The sequence below is a fragment of the Octopus sinensis genome, linkage group LG14 (assembly GCF_006345805.1).
Source record: "Octopus sinensis linkage group LG14, ASM634580v1, whole genome shotgun sequence".
Classification (NCBI taxonomy): Eukaryota; Metazoa; Mollusca; class Cephalopoda; order Octopoda; family Octopodidae; genus Octopus; species Octopus sinensis.
Window position 1 is genome coordinate 62470066 of NC_043010.1, and position 14043 is coordinate 62484108.

At 39.4% G+C, this 14043-nt stretch overlaps 1 long non-coding RNA gene across 1 annotated transcript; it reads left to right on the forward strand.

Annotated features, from left to right (window-relative positions):
- Positions 1–3535: 3535 nt before the first annotated feature.
- On the forward strand, positions 3536–12096 carry LOC118766114. Its single transcript, XR_005002038.1, has 4 exons — positions 3536–3546; positions 3966–3974; positions 9555–9559; positions 12022–12096. It is a non-coding gene; the product is annotated as an uncharacterized LOC118766114 (long non-coding RNA).
- The last annotated feature ends 1947 nt before the right edge of the window (positions 12097–14043 follow it).

Genomic DNA, 14043 nt, shown 5'->3' on the forward strand with positions numbered 1-14043 from the left:
CCTCACATAGGACTTTGTGGTAAGGATCTGGAGATACGTAACCGGCAGATGGATACGTATGGAAGTGTAATATAAAAGCTTATCGAAAGAATATGTCGTTGCGAACCGACAGGTTTTTCTAAGGCAGATTATCTGCTATGCCATCGATCTCCCGTACTATTGAGCGTACATAGTGCAAACTGGCACCAGAGACCACACTGAACTGAAGCAATTTTTGCCCTAACAATTACGTCCAGAATTATAGAATATTTTATTAAAAATCTAATTCAGATTTGTGATGTTGGTGTTTCCCTTCAAATTGATGAGAATGCATTTATCAGATGTAGGGATGGTGGGATTTAAGGATTTAGGAAAAACTCAGTTGGGGTTGTTGCTTAGGTGTAGTAGGACAGCTGCATCGTTGTTAAATGTAGTGCATCTTTATGTTTTACCAACAGCAGCAGTTGTTAAGCGATCTCTGGACTCCCCTACAACATGATCAATTGCCGTTCATCCACGGAATTTCCTCGAACCAGCTACGCATAATTCTACACACCGCGTTCAATTGCTTTAGAAGTGTGCAAAAAGAAATAAACGAAACATTAGTTTCTATCGTACACAATTAGACTTAATTGTGTACGATAAAGGTGACAAGCTGGCAGAATCGTTAGCGCGCCGGGCGAAATGCTTAGCGGTATTTCGTCTGCCGTTACGTTCTGTGTTCAAATTCCGCCGAGGTCGACTTTACCTTTAAGTACCAGTTGCGTACTGGGGGGGAGGATCTAGTCGACTGGCCCCCTCCCGCTAAAGTTTGGGGCCTTGTGCCTAGAGTAGAGAAGAACTGTTACCATGCCAGACAAAATACTTAGCAGTATTTCCCCCGGTTTCTATGGCCTGAGTTCGAATTTCACCGAGGACAACTTCGCCCTTCATCCTTTGGGTGTCGATAAGCACCTCTCCCCAGCCAAAAAAAAAAAAAAAAATTGCAGACGTTGCGTCTGTAGTGAAAATAAATATTTAATCGAGTTTACTTAGCGATATGCCTTTCCCAATTATGGGCTTCACTTAAAGATATTAGACAATTTTATCATTTGGGTTACATAGCACCTTCATTTCTGTCTCAGGAAAACGCTTTCTGGAGAGTGAAGTAGTTTCGCTTTCACTTACAGGGGCTCCCCGAAAATAAAAAGTATTTTATCAACATTAAACGTGTGTCTAGGCTATCAGATATTGTTTCACACCGCTGGTTACAATACGCTTCTTCACACTTCATATTCTAGCTTTCGAATGATACCGCCCCACTGGCTCGGCGGATGGGCCAGCCTTCACCCGGAACGGAACTCCAGTCCGTTGCATCGTTACCTAATTACAGGTGTGTTTTCATACACACGTGTGTGTATATTTCAATACAATTTATAATAAAGATCGGATAAAACTTCTCATATTTATCAGTTACTTTAATTTAAAATGTAGAATTAATTAAAAAATTTTTTTAATCTGCGAAGTTGAAGGATCTCTCCTCTCCCCTCAATTCTTATCTCCCCTTTAAAAGGAACTCTTTCATATTAGTTCCGGTTCGATGTCTCAATGCAATTTGGCACACACATATTTTTATATATTTTTTGCGTCCAAATATGATTTTATATATAAATATTTATAATCATATATATATATATATATATAAATAAACGTGTGTATGTGAAAAATAAATGTGTGTTAGCTTAATGCCCTTCTGTAACTGGGGTAGAGGAGTGTAATTATGTAGTGAGTGCGAGTGTGCACTCGACTTCTAACAGCAGCAGTGAATGAGTGTAGTCTAAGGACGGACATCCGAAAGCTGGGTTGATGAAAGAAAACATCCTGTCAGAAGGAAGCAACGTCAACAGCACAAAGGGAGATAAATATGTCAGGACGAATGGTTTCAGTAATGTGTGTGTGTGAGAGAGGAAAAAGGTGTACAAATGTGTGTGTGTGTAGATATTATAGGCAGACCTGTAGTATGTGTGTATATATATATATATATATATATATATACTAGCAGTGTTGATCGGGTTTGTTCGACCCTTTAGAATTGGAATTTTTGAAAAGTAAAAATTTAACATTATGTAGCTTGTTATTCTCTTTAAGTGAACATTTTTCTGGTTGAAATACACCGAAAAATGGCGACACAGCAGTTAAAAAAATAGGGGTTTTCATAGAAAAAAAAAAGCACGTTTTTTATGTAAATAATTTTGGGTGTTAACATGGTCTGATTTCGATTTTTCTTTCTTCTACAGAACGAAGAGCAAGCCTTCTATCATACTCTCAATTTTGGTCAACGCCGCAGGGTCTCAGAGGAGATAGTGTTAGTTGAAGGCTACCAAACCTGCCATACACAGACAACTTCAGTTTTATATATATAGAGATATGTATATAATGCTATATAAATTGCTTATCCATCTCTCTACATATATATATATATATCTTTTGCTTTTGTAGATATGTATTTAAAAAGGGGGAATGGATGAGAGTAACCAGTGCATGCTAGACTCATAAAGTGAAGGCGCGCGCACGCACACGTTTGTGTGTATTGCAGTTTTGAAGTTGTAGGAAAGGGAGAAAGGAGCTTGTGTGAGTGTTTGAAGAAGTAGGGCAGACGAACGACTGTGGAAAACGGGGAAAGGCGAAGGGAGGGAAGAAGATGGTAGCGTGTTGCTAAGTTAAGAGACGAAGGAATACGTGTTTGTCTGCCTAGAAGGGTAACTTACGGGTGGGCGAATGAATGTAGACGTTATTGGGAGGTGGAAGAAGCTACTAGAAGGAAGGATTGAAATGACGGTTGAGATGAGGGAGTTTTCAAATGTAGCAGTTTTTGTAAAACGGTTGACCATTTCTGAGCGAGTAGAAACCAACACGAAACTGGTTTATTTGCTGAGATTTAAAGTGGACTCAAAGGATATTGATACACTTAATATTCTAACAGTTTTCACGACATAACTGTTACTTATTGTTCAAGCTGAATTCTGAACTTGTGGCATTGATGAAAAGAGGATTTTAAGAATGCTTCTGAAATTCTTTTATTTGATGCACATATTGGACGGCAGCTGCTTTGAGACACTAACTTGAAAGATTTTAATCGATTAAATCTCACTCAGTACTTATTCTGCTCAACATGCAGTTTAGGGGTTTTAAAAAATATATAACAATTTACCGGAAGTGACGAATGGGACAACCCATTGTTTCCTAAAACGAACTGGTGAAATCCCTTAATTTTATTAACGAAACTGCCTCGTCCAACGCCCACCGATACCCTTATATATATATTACATTCTAGTGATATGTTAAGTATTACAGAAACAGTGCTATATCCAGCATATATGTTGTTGGTTTTCTTACATAAACTATGCGTACGGGTTATAGTGTAATGCAAAAATTAAATATGTTCTATACATAGTATGTGACATAAATCGTTTTCATGAACATATTTATTTCATGGAATTATGGGATGTCACTTCCGGTTAATTTACTTTCATTTTAAAACCTTAGGCTGTATATAGACCAATATATTGGAAAGATACTTTTACACTTGTGACCCCATGGATTTACACCTGAAAGGTTATGCTTTGGTCTTCTTAGTGATAGTCCTATCTTCCGTGACTGCAATTGATGGCACTGTCCTCTGGTCTTGTCTTGGTACATTCTTTTATCAATGACTGCTTTTCTTCATCAGCAAGCCTCAAACTCTCCTTCAGTCTTTTGAAACTCTTCACTAGTCCCAATCAATCTCCTGTGCGAGCGATTATCAACAATGTTCTCCCACCTTTCGACATTCATGCAAAGAGACTTCCATGGAGACTTCCATGGAGTCATCCTTGTCTTCTTTCGCTGGCGCCCAGGTACCCACACTGAAGGGCTTTTGAGAAATTACAAACTGATATATTTGTTTGTGACTCAACTAGCAAAGGTGGTGTTGTTGTGGGAGGAAGAGTAATGTGGATGTAAGACAGGATGTCATTGTTAATGGCTCAGTCAGCCCTCTTGATCTCCAAGATCCATTTTATGCTACATAGATGGACGGTTTTGAGATGCACACACACACTTTTTCTTTTTTTAATCTACACATCTGAAGGATTCTACATATTTGAGACCAACCATAGTCATGAAGGGGACTCTTAAATGTTTACAGAAACCATTGAGAGATATAGATATTAGCTAAACAGGAGCCTGGAAATAACTCAAAGACCAAATAAAGTGCAGACTTGAATGTGTAGTGAAAGAGTTAACTTTTCAACTATGTCATTTGGGGTTCAGTCCCTCTCTTCACCGTCTCCAACAAGTGTCTTCTACTATGCACACATTAGTAGTGTGGAGAGGAGAGGCTGGTATGCATGGGTGATTGCAGGTCACCCATGCATACCATGATCAACCAGTCCCACACTAACCTAAAATTTCAGGTTTTTTGCTGATAGTTGAAAGAAATATTTCGTTACGCATTACATGAAACATTATATAATAATGATACAAAGTATCCATTTCATTTCAATGCACTCACACACACACACATCATGCACAACACAGTATGAATGAGTAATACAATAGACATCAGTGTATCATACTAAATGTATATACACCACAGAAAGGAATGATGTTGTGGTCTTTGTCTGAGAGAAAACCCCTTCATTGGGATTAAAAACTCAGTACTGTAAACACTGCCATGACTGTGTAGTAAGAAGATTTCTTCCCAACTACATGGTTTTTGGTTCAGTCCCACTCTGTGGTACCATGAGGAAGTATCTTCTACTATCACCTCAGTCCAACTAAAGCCTCGTGAGTGAATTTCGTAGACAGAACTGAAAGAAGCCTGTTGTGTTCGTGTGCACATGCAGGTGTGTGTGCACGTGTGTATGTACGTGTCTGTGTTTGTCCCCCACTACACCTTGACAACCAGGGCTGCTGCAGTTACTTTCCCATAACATAGCAGTTTGACAAATGAGACTGATAGAATAAGTACTGAGACTGATTCATTCAACAAAAAATTCGTTGAAGCAGTGCACCAGCATGGTCGTAGTCTAATGGGTGAAACAAATAACAGACAGAAGATAAGGTTTTCTCTCAGACCAAAGCCACAGCATCATGCCTGTCAACAAGTGACGTCTGTCACTCCAAGAGTGTAGTAGGTGCTTTTTATATGCCACCAGCACAGGGGCCAGAGGAGGCTGGCAATGACCACGATCAGTTGGTACTTTTTATGTGCTACCAGCACAGAAGCCAGTCAAGGCAGTGCTGGCATCGGCCACGTTTGGACAGTGCTTTTTACGTGCCACCAACAATGGGCTTTTTTCAGTTTCTCTTTACCAAATCCACTAAGAAGGATTTGGTCAGCCCAAGGCTATAGTAGAAGACACTTGCACAAGATAGCACAAAGTGGGACTGAACCCGGAACCCTGTGGTTGGGAAGTGAGCTTCTTACCACACAGCCACTACCATTTATTCTCATGTCCACACCAACACAAACTTATTTCCATAAAATTTATCTAGGAGTGGCTGTGTGGTAATTAGCTTGCTGACCAGTCACATAGTTCTGGGTTCAGTCCCACTATGTGGTACCTTGGGCAAGTGCTTTCTACTACAGCCTCAGGCCAAGCAAAGCCTTGTGAGTGGATTTGGTAGGCAGAAACTGAAGGAAGCTCGTCGTATATATGTGTGTGGGTGTGATTGTGTTTGTCCCCCTGGCAACATCGCTTGACAACCAATGTTGGTGTGTTTACCTCCCCATAACTTAGCAGTTCAACAAAAGTGGCTGATAGAATAAGTACTAGGCTTACAAAGAATAAGTCCTGCGGTCGATTTGTTCAACTAAAGGTGATACTCCAGCCTGGCCAGTCAAATGCCTGAAACAAATAAAAGAATCTATCTATCAATCTTATCTGTCTGTCTGTCTATCCCTTATTTTCAGTGGTTCTCAACAAGGGTCCTTATGACCCTGTGGGTCCATTTAAGATTCTGTTGTTAAAATTTACATAGAGTAAACTCGTTATAATTCTGCAGTGCACAAAATATTTAAATAACTTTTTGTTTTTATATAATTCCTAATAATATTTAATCATGAAAATATGGGTTTTTTTAAACATTAAACGGCTTGGAGGGTCCACCCCAGTAAAATGGGATTCAACGGGCATAGGAGACATAACACAGGTTTTAAACAGTGTATAATAAACAACAGCATCTATGTGCGTACGCACATACACATACATGATTATAGTTTGGAGTGGTTGGCATTAGGAAGGGCATCCAGCTGTAGAAACCATGCCAAATCACACTGGAACCTGGTGGAGTTCTCAGGGTAACCAGTTCCAGTGAAACCGTCTAACCGATGCCAGCATGGAGAGGGGACATTAATTGATGATGATGATGATTTGACTGCGGCCAAAGAGATTTTTTTAATCAAAGAAACTGCTCCCAGGACTTATTCTTTGTAAGCCAAGTACTTTTGCCAAGACACTAAGTTATGGGGACATAGATGATGGCAGCAGGGACAAACAGACATGAAGATACTCACATAAATCTATAAATATCAGACAGGCTTCTTTCAGTCTACCAAATCAATCCACAAGGCTTTCGTTGGCCCGAGGCTATAGTAGAAGACAGTGAGGCTGAACCCAGAACCATGTGGTTGGAAAGCAAGCTTCTTACCACACAGCCATGCCTGTGCCTATATATATATATATATGATTTCACCACCACCTCATACCAGGTGGTGAAGCACGACCTTCGAACTTTAGGTCTCACCGAGGAAATGACTCGAGACCGAGACCTTTGGAAGTATGCTGTGCGTGAGAAGACCCGGCAGGACAAGTGAGACCATAACCCATGGCCTCAGTCCACCTATGCATACCATTCCTTCTTGGGACATAAAACTCTACTTGTGAAGACCTGTTGAGGCAAGTGAAAATCAAAATCAAAATCGATCAACATCAATGGAAATTGTAGCTGTGACACAAAAGCACCATCCGATCGTGGCCGTTGCCAGTGGCACGTAAAAAGCACCATCCGATCGTGGCCGTTTGCCAGCCTCGTCTGGCACCTGTGCAGGTGGCACGTAAAAAGCACCCACTACACTTGCGGAGTGGTTGGCGTTAGGAAGGGCATCCAGCTGTAGAAACATTACCAGATCAGGCTGGGCCTGATGCAGCCTTCTGGCTTCCCAGACCCCAGTTGAACCGTTCAACCCATGCTAGCATGGAAAGCGGACACTAAACGATGATGATGATGATGATGATGATTTATATACATATAAACACACACACACATATAAACATAGATACACATACACACACGGGGGCAGACATACACACATATCTATGTACATATGAAGAATGAAAAGAAAGAAAAGAACAATAAGATAAAAGACAAAACACAAACAAGAAGACAAAAAAAATGACAAAACAAATGCGTTGGCGTGAGAAAGAAAATGTGTTGTTTATTTTGAAAAAGCAGAAAATATGAAAAATATTTAGAAATAGACAGACAGACAGATAGATAGAGAGAGACAGACAGACAGATAGTTAGATAGATAGATAAATAGAGAGATAGATAGATAGATAGATAGGCAGCTAGATAGATAGATAGATAGATAAATGGATAGATAGATAGATAGATAGATAGATAGACAGATAGATAGACAGATAGATAGACAGATAGATAGATAGATAGATAGATAGATAGATAGATAGATAGACGGATAAATAGATAGATAGATAGATAGATAGATAGATAGATAAACAGATAGATAGACAGATAGATAGACAGATAGATAGATAGACAGATAGATAGATAGATAGAAAGAGAGAGATAAACGGAAAAGGAGAGTGGTTAAGAGAGAGAGAATAAGACAAGAAATACACATAAAGAGAGAGGAAGAAAGAGCATGTGTTTGTATGTGTTTGTGTGTGTGTGCACTCGTGTGTAAAACCAACGGCTATAAAACATTTTGATGCTGAAAATGGGAGACAACAGTGACCTCATAAATAAGACTGTTAAACGATATCATATGATACGATATATATATATATGTATGTATGTATAGGGGAGATAATGGGTGAATGTCTGCAATGCATGTCAACATTATACACATATATATATACATATATATATATTATATATATATATATATATATATATATATCTATATATATATATATATATATCTATATATATATATATATATATTATATATATATATATGTATATATATATATATATATATATATATATATATATATATATATATATATATAATATATATATATATATCACCATGACCAACCAGGCTATCAGATGTTGTTACACATCGCTGGTCACAATGTGCTTTGTATTGTTTTAGCCTTCAGATGACGCCACCCCGCGTCACATATATATATATATATACATATATATATATATACATATATATATATATACATAAACATATATATACATATACATATATATATACATATATATATATATATATATATATATATATATATATACATATATATATATATATATATATACGTATGTATATATATGTCTAAACAAAATTCAATAGGGTGTTAAAATACCACTTGCTATAAACAGAGAGAGAGACAGAGACAGACAGATGAATAGATGCATATGTATATTTGTGTGTGTATGTGTATGAATACATATATGTATATATATCATCATCATCGTTTAACATCCGCTTTCTGTGCTAGCACGGGTTGGACGGTTCGACCGGGGTCTGGGTTGCCAGGAGTCTGATCTGGCAGTGTTTCTACAGCTTGATGCCCTTCCTAACGCCAACCACTCCGTGAGTGTAGTGGCTGCTTTTTACGTGCCACTGGCACAGGGGCCAGGGTAATCTGGCACAGGTACCAAGGGAATCTGGCAGCGGCCCCGATTGGTTGGTGCTTTTTACGTGCCACCGGCACAGAATCCAGTCCCGGCGTCGCTGGCATCAGCCACGTTCGGATGGTGCTTTTTTTACGTGCCACCGGCACATGTATCACAACTACTATTTCAATTTGATAGAGAGAGAGAGGTGGTGAGTCCATGTAGCTACATACAAGCATAATTAAAAAAATGTATTCACAGCAAAAGGGAAGAATTGTTCAATATTTAGAGGAAATTGAAGCTTTAGAATTACTTTTGTGAATTTCATATTCTGGATTGTTCACAACTGAAGAGAAGCAAGGATGAAAGTTCAGTTTCCGATAAACACGTGTGTTTGTGTGTGTGTTGATGATGACTTGTAATGGAGTACCTGGCACTGGAAAGGTGAATTATTTTTTGTTCCTTCTCTGGTACAAAATGCTTGGACAGCGGAACAGAGCGCAACTGTCGAAGCCAACGGCCGCGTTACAGTTGGAGGTGCTAGGCGCTAGGCCCCCAGCTGACGCCGTGGTCGGAAGGAAGAGTTAAATGTCATGGAGCTGCAAAGCCTTGGGCTGACTAAAGCCTTGTCAGTGGATTTGGTAGGCAGAAACTGAAAGAAGCCTCTCTGGTATGTGTGTGTGCAAGTGCGTGCGTGCGTGTGTGTGTGTGTTTGTCCCCCAACACTACTTAACAATCAGTGTTGGTGAATTTAAGATTTAAGTCCCCGTAACCTAGCGGTTTGGCAAAAGGGACCAATAGAATAAGTACCAAGCTTTCAAAAAAAAAAAAAGCACTAGGGTTGACTCGTTTGACTAACATTCTTCCTGGCAGTGGCCCAGCATGGCTGCAGTCTGACTGAAAGAAGGAAAAGAAAAAAGAAGTAGATAGAGAGATGCATGTGTGTACACTGAGTCCTCAGCTTACTTTATGTTGTACAACACATCAGTATATTCACATTCATGTGTCTGTAATTTTCCCATCTTATCAAGACTTTTTGTCACGTTTCAGGCAAATATTTTTTCCGTACATCTTTAGAATTTGAACCTAGACCTCCCCACTATCCACTCACCAGGAGTTTCAATACCAGGGCCTTTCCATTATTTCATTCTTACTACAAGACCCTACCACTTTAATCTTCTCCTTTTCCGAATTACCATTACTTTCTCCAGTCCATTTCTAATGGATTTTTCTAAACAGGTGATTTTATCACCAAATATATCTTTCATATGAAAGACACAGCTCAAACATCTTTGATGGACGACATCCACTCGTTTCTCCTTGCTGTAGTATGTCCACCTTGTCCTACTGCCATTGAGAAGACCTTGAATTGTTGACTACCATTTTCACTTTAATATCAATGACTCTTACTTTCTAAATGTTGAACGTCTTCCATATTTTAGTGTGTATGAACATGTTTAATGTAAGTGTATACACCAATATATTTCATTCAATGCTGTTTAGATGCCTCTCGCTAATTACTTCCTGCTTAACAAAGCTTTGCACACAACAGCAAATTTATTAGTTTCTGTTTAAATATACACAAAAGTGGCAGTTTTTAATGGGCTTTGAACAGCAGACTCAGGGTCTGTAGCTGATGAAGCGTAAGTGCAGAAATATGTATCCTACAATCTGATTCCAGGGGTGAAGGTGTGTGGCTTAGTGGTTAAGATATTTGACTCATAGTTGTAAGGTCCTGAGTTTGATCCCTAGCAGTGCCTTGAATAAAAACACTTTATTCCACATTACTCCAGTCCACTCAGCTGGCAACAAGCTATACTTGTAATTCAAAAGGCCAGCCTTGTCACATCCTGTGTCACACTGAACCATAATGCAAGGGTATTAACTTGCAAGTGTCTGTGGAGTACTCAACCACTTGCACATTAATTTCATGAGCAAGCTGTTCCATTGATCAGATCAACTGGAACCCTCGCAATAGTGCTAGTTACAGACTGACAGCATTATTCGTAACCCAGTGGGGTGTTTTTTCACTAAAGGGCACCATTCGAGCGTGATCGTTACCAATGTCGCTTCACTAGCACCTGTAAAAAGATTCAAGCGAGGTCGTTGCCAGTACCGCCTGACTGGCCCCCGTGCCGGTGGCATGTAAAAAGTACCCACTACACTCTTGGAGTGGTTGGCATTAGGAAGGGCAGGCATCCAACTGTAGAAACTCTGCCAAATCAAGATTGGAGCCTGGTGCAGCCATCTGGTTCGCCAGCCCTCAGTCAAAATCGTTCAACCCATGCTAGCATGGAAAGCGGACGTTAAACGATGATGATGATGATTGTAAGGACACCGTTTATGCGGCTCTTTGATCATATATAAGATGCAACATCTTCAGGTCAGTCTTCACCACTTCATTCCAAGCCTTCCTCAGCTTCCATCCTCACATCTCTATTATGCTTCACATACCCATAACATTGCACTCTACATCTGATTTCTCTTATGCTCCATTTTCTCTCACTTTGTTTGCTCCCTCTTGTTCATCAGTGATTTTGCTTCATTCATTTCTAGTCCTTTGCATTCAAGACCCATTGTCTAACAACCATACAGCACAGCAGTCCATACACAAGCATCATACAATCTACCCTTTATTCATCATTATCATTGTTGTTTAACATCCGCTTTCCATGCTAGCATGGGTTAGACGGTTTGACTGAGGACTGGCAAGCCAGAAGGTTGTACCAGGCTCCAATCTTGATTTGGCAGAGTTTCCACAGCTGGATGCCCTTCCAAATGCCAACTACTCCGAGAGTGTAGAGGGTGCTTTTACATGCCACCGGCACAAGGGCCAGTCAGGCAGTAGTGGCAACGACCATGCTCAAAAGGTGTTTTTTTACATGCTATCTGCACGAGATCCAGTCCAGCGGCACTGAGAGAGAAACACCTTTGTTGCCATCAGAGGTAATAACAGCTCCCAGAAGTTTCTCCAACTCATTCTTACTTGAGCCTGCACCCTAATAAGTTAGAATTAACCACTAACAATTCATGTACCACTAACAATTCAGACATCCAACTCTTATTTTTTTTAAATACTATTAATACAATCAATAATCTGAGCATTATCAGTCACACATACATTGTGTATGTGTTTTGTTTATATGCCTATTCGCTGCGGATAGCGTCCAGGGAAATCTCCCCAAATGATCTTGGAGCTTTCCCCAGATGCTATCCTGCAGCAAATTTGGCTTATAAAAAAACACATACACTATGTATGTGTGACTGATAATGTTAGACATTACTAGAGTTGCTTTTGATTTCTAATTTAAAAATCAGAAATGTTCATCATCATCATCATCGTTTAACGTCTATTTTCCATGCTGGCTTGGGTTGGATGGTTCAACCGGGATCTGGGAACCAGGAAGCTGTACCAGGCTCCAGTCTGATCTGGCAGTGTTTCTACAGCTGGATGCTTTTCCTAACACCAACCACTCCATGGGTGTAGTGGGTACTTTTTATGTGCCACCAGCATGGGGGCCAGGAGAGGCTGGCAGTGGCCACGATCGGTTGGTGCTTTTTATGTGCCACCAGCATGGGGGCCAGGAGAGGCTGGCAGCGGCCACGATCGGTTGGTGCTTTTTATGTGCCACCAGCATGGAAGCCAGTTAAGATAGCGCTGGTATCAACCGTGTATGGATGGTGTTTTTTACGTGCCACTGACAATTTTATTACCCACAATGCACCACAGGCCTCGAAGCGAACTGTCGGAGCTGATCAGGGTCCAAACAACAGCAAAAACAACAACACCAACAAAAGTTTGAGATATTCCTTAAATTTAATACAAACATGAAATTTCATAATTAACTCAAAAAATGACATTTGTTTTGTTTTGTTTTCTTTTTTTATTATTAATTTCCATTTACAGTTACATTTTACAATATTTCATTTCCCCAGGAAGGACAAAAAGGAAAGTTTTCACTTGGTGCCAATTGAACTCACGACTCGGTGAAGTTAAAAAAAAAATAAAATAAAAAACAAAAAAATCTTCAAATTCCAGAAAGTGTCAAAGACATTGGCGCAGGCATGGCTGTGTGGTTGGTTGAGGAGTTTACTTTGCAACCATACAGTCTTTGGTTCAATCCCACTGTGTGGCACCATGGGCAAATGTCTTCTATTAAAATCCTGGGCTAACCATAGCCTTCTTGGTGAACTTGCTAGACGGAAACTGTGTGGAATCCGATCGTATATATGTGTGCGTATGTATATATATATATATATATATATATATAAATATATATATACACACACACACACGTGTACATGAGTATATGTGTGTGTGTGTGTCTGTGCGTCTGTGTATGTTACGCCACCATTTGGCAACTGGTGTTGGTTTGTTTCCGTCTTTCTAACTTAGCAGTTCAGCAAAGATAAACTGAGAGTAAAAGTACCAGACTTAATAGAAGTATGAGAGCATTGATTTGTTCAACTAACCTTCAAGGCAGTGCTCCAGCATGGCCACTGTCCAATGACTGAAAGAAGCAAAGGAACAATAAAATCATAATTCTTACTGTTTTGGTTAAACCACAAACATAAACACTGCTCTTATAATAATAATGATTTCAAATTTTTGCCACAGGGGCAGCTTGGGGGAGGAGATTAAATCGATTACATCGATCCCCAGTACGCAACTGGTACTCATTTTATCAGCCCCGAAAGGATGAAAGGCAAAGCTGACCTCGGGCAGAATTTTAACTCAGAATGTAGCATGGGCAAAATACAGTTTAGGCATTTCAGCCGGTGCACTAATGATTTTGCCAGCTCACCGCTTTAATAATAATAATAATAATAATAATAATAATTATTATTATTATTATTATTATTCAAATTATGATGAAATTAAACAAAAAGTTTGCTTTAGAAGCGTTGAGATGTATTGAAAGATAAGGAAATAATTTTATTCTTAGACGCAGGATAATGCTCATAATATAGCATGAACAAGACAAACTGCCCATGTGGTCAGTTTAGCTTAAAGGTAAAGCACTGTGACACATAATCACAGAGATGTGATTTCGAGTCTTATGGCTGGCTGCCGACACATTTTTCTGCAAAATACGGGTAATTTATCCTGTTCATGCTATTTTATCAGCATTATTCTGCATTTGAGAATAAAATTATTATTATTATTTTTATTAAGGTGGTGAGCTGGCAGAATTGTTAGCAAGCTGGACAAAAGCATTCTGTTTGTCT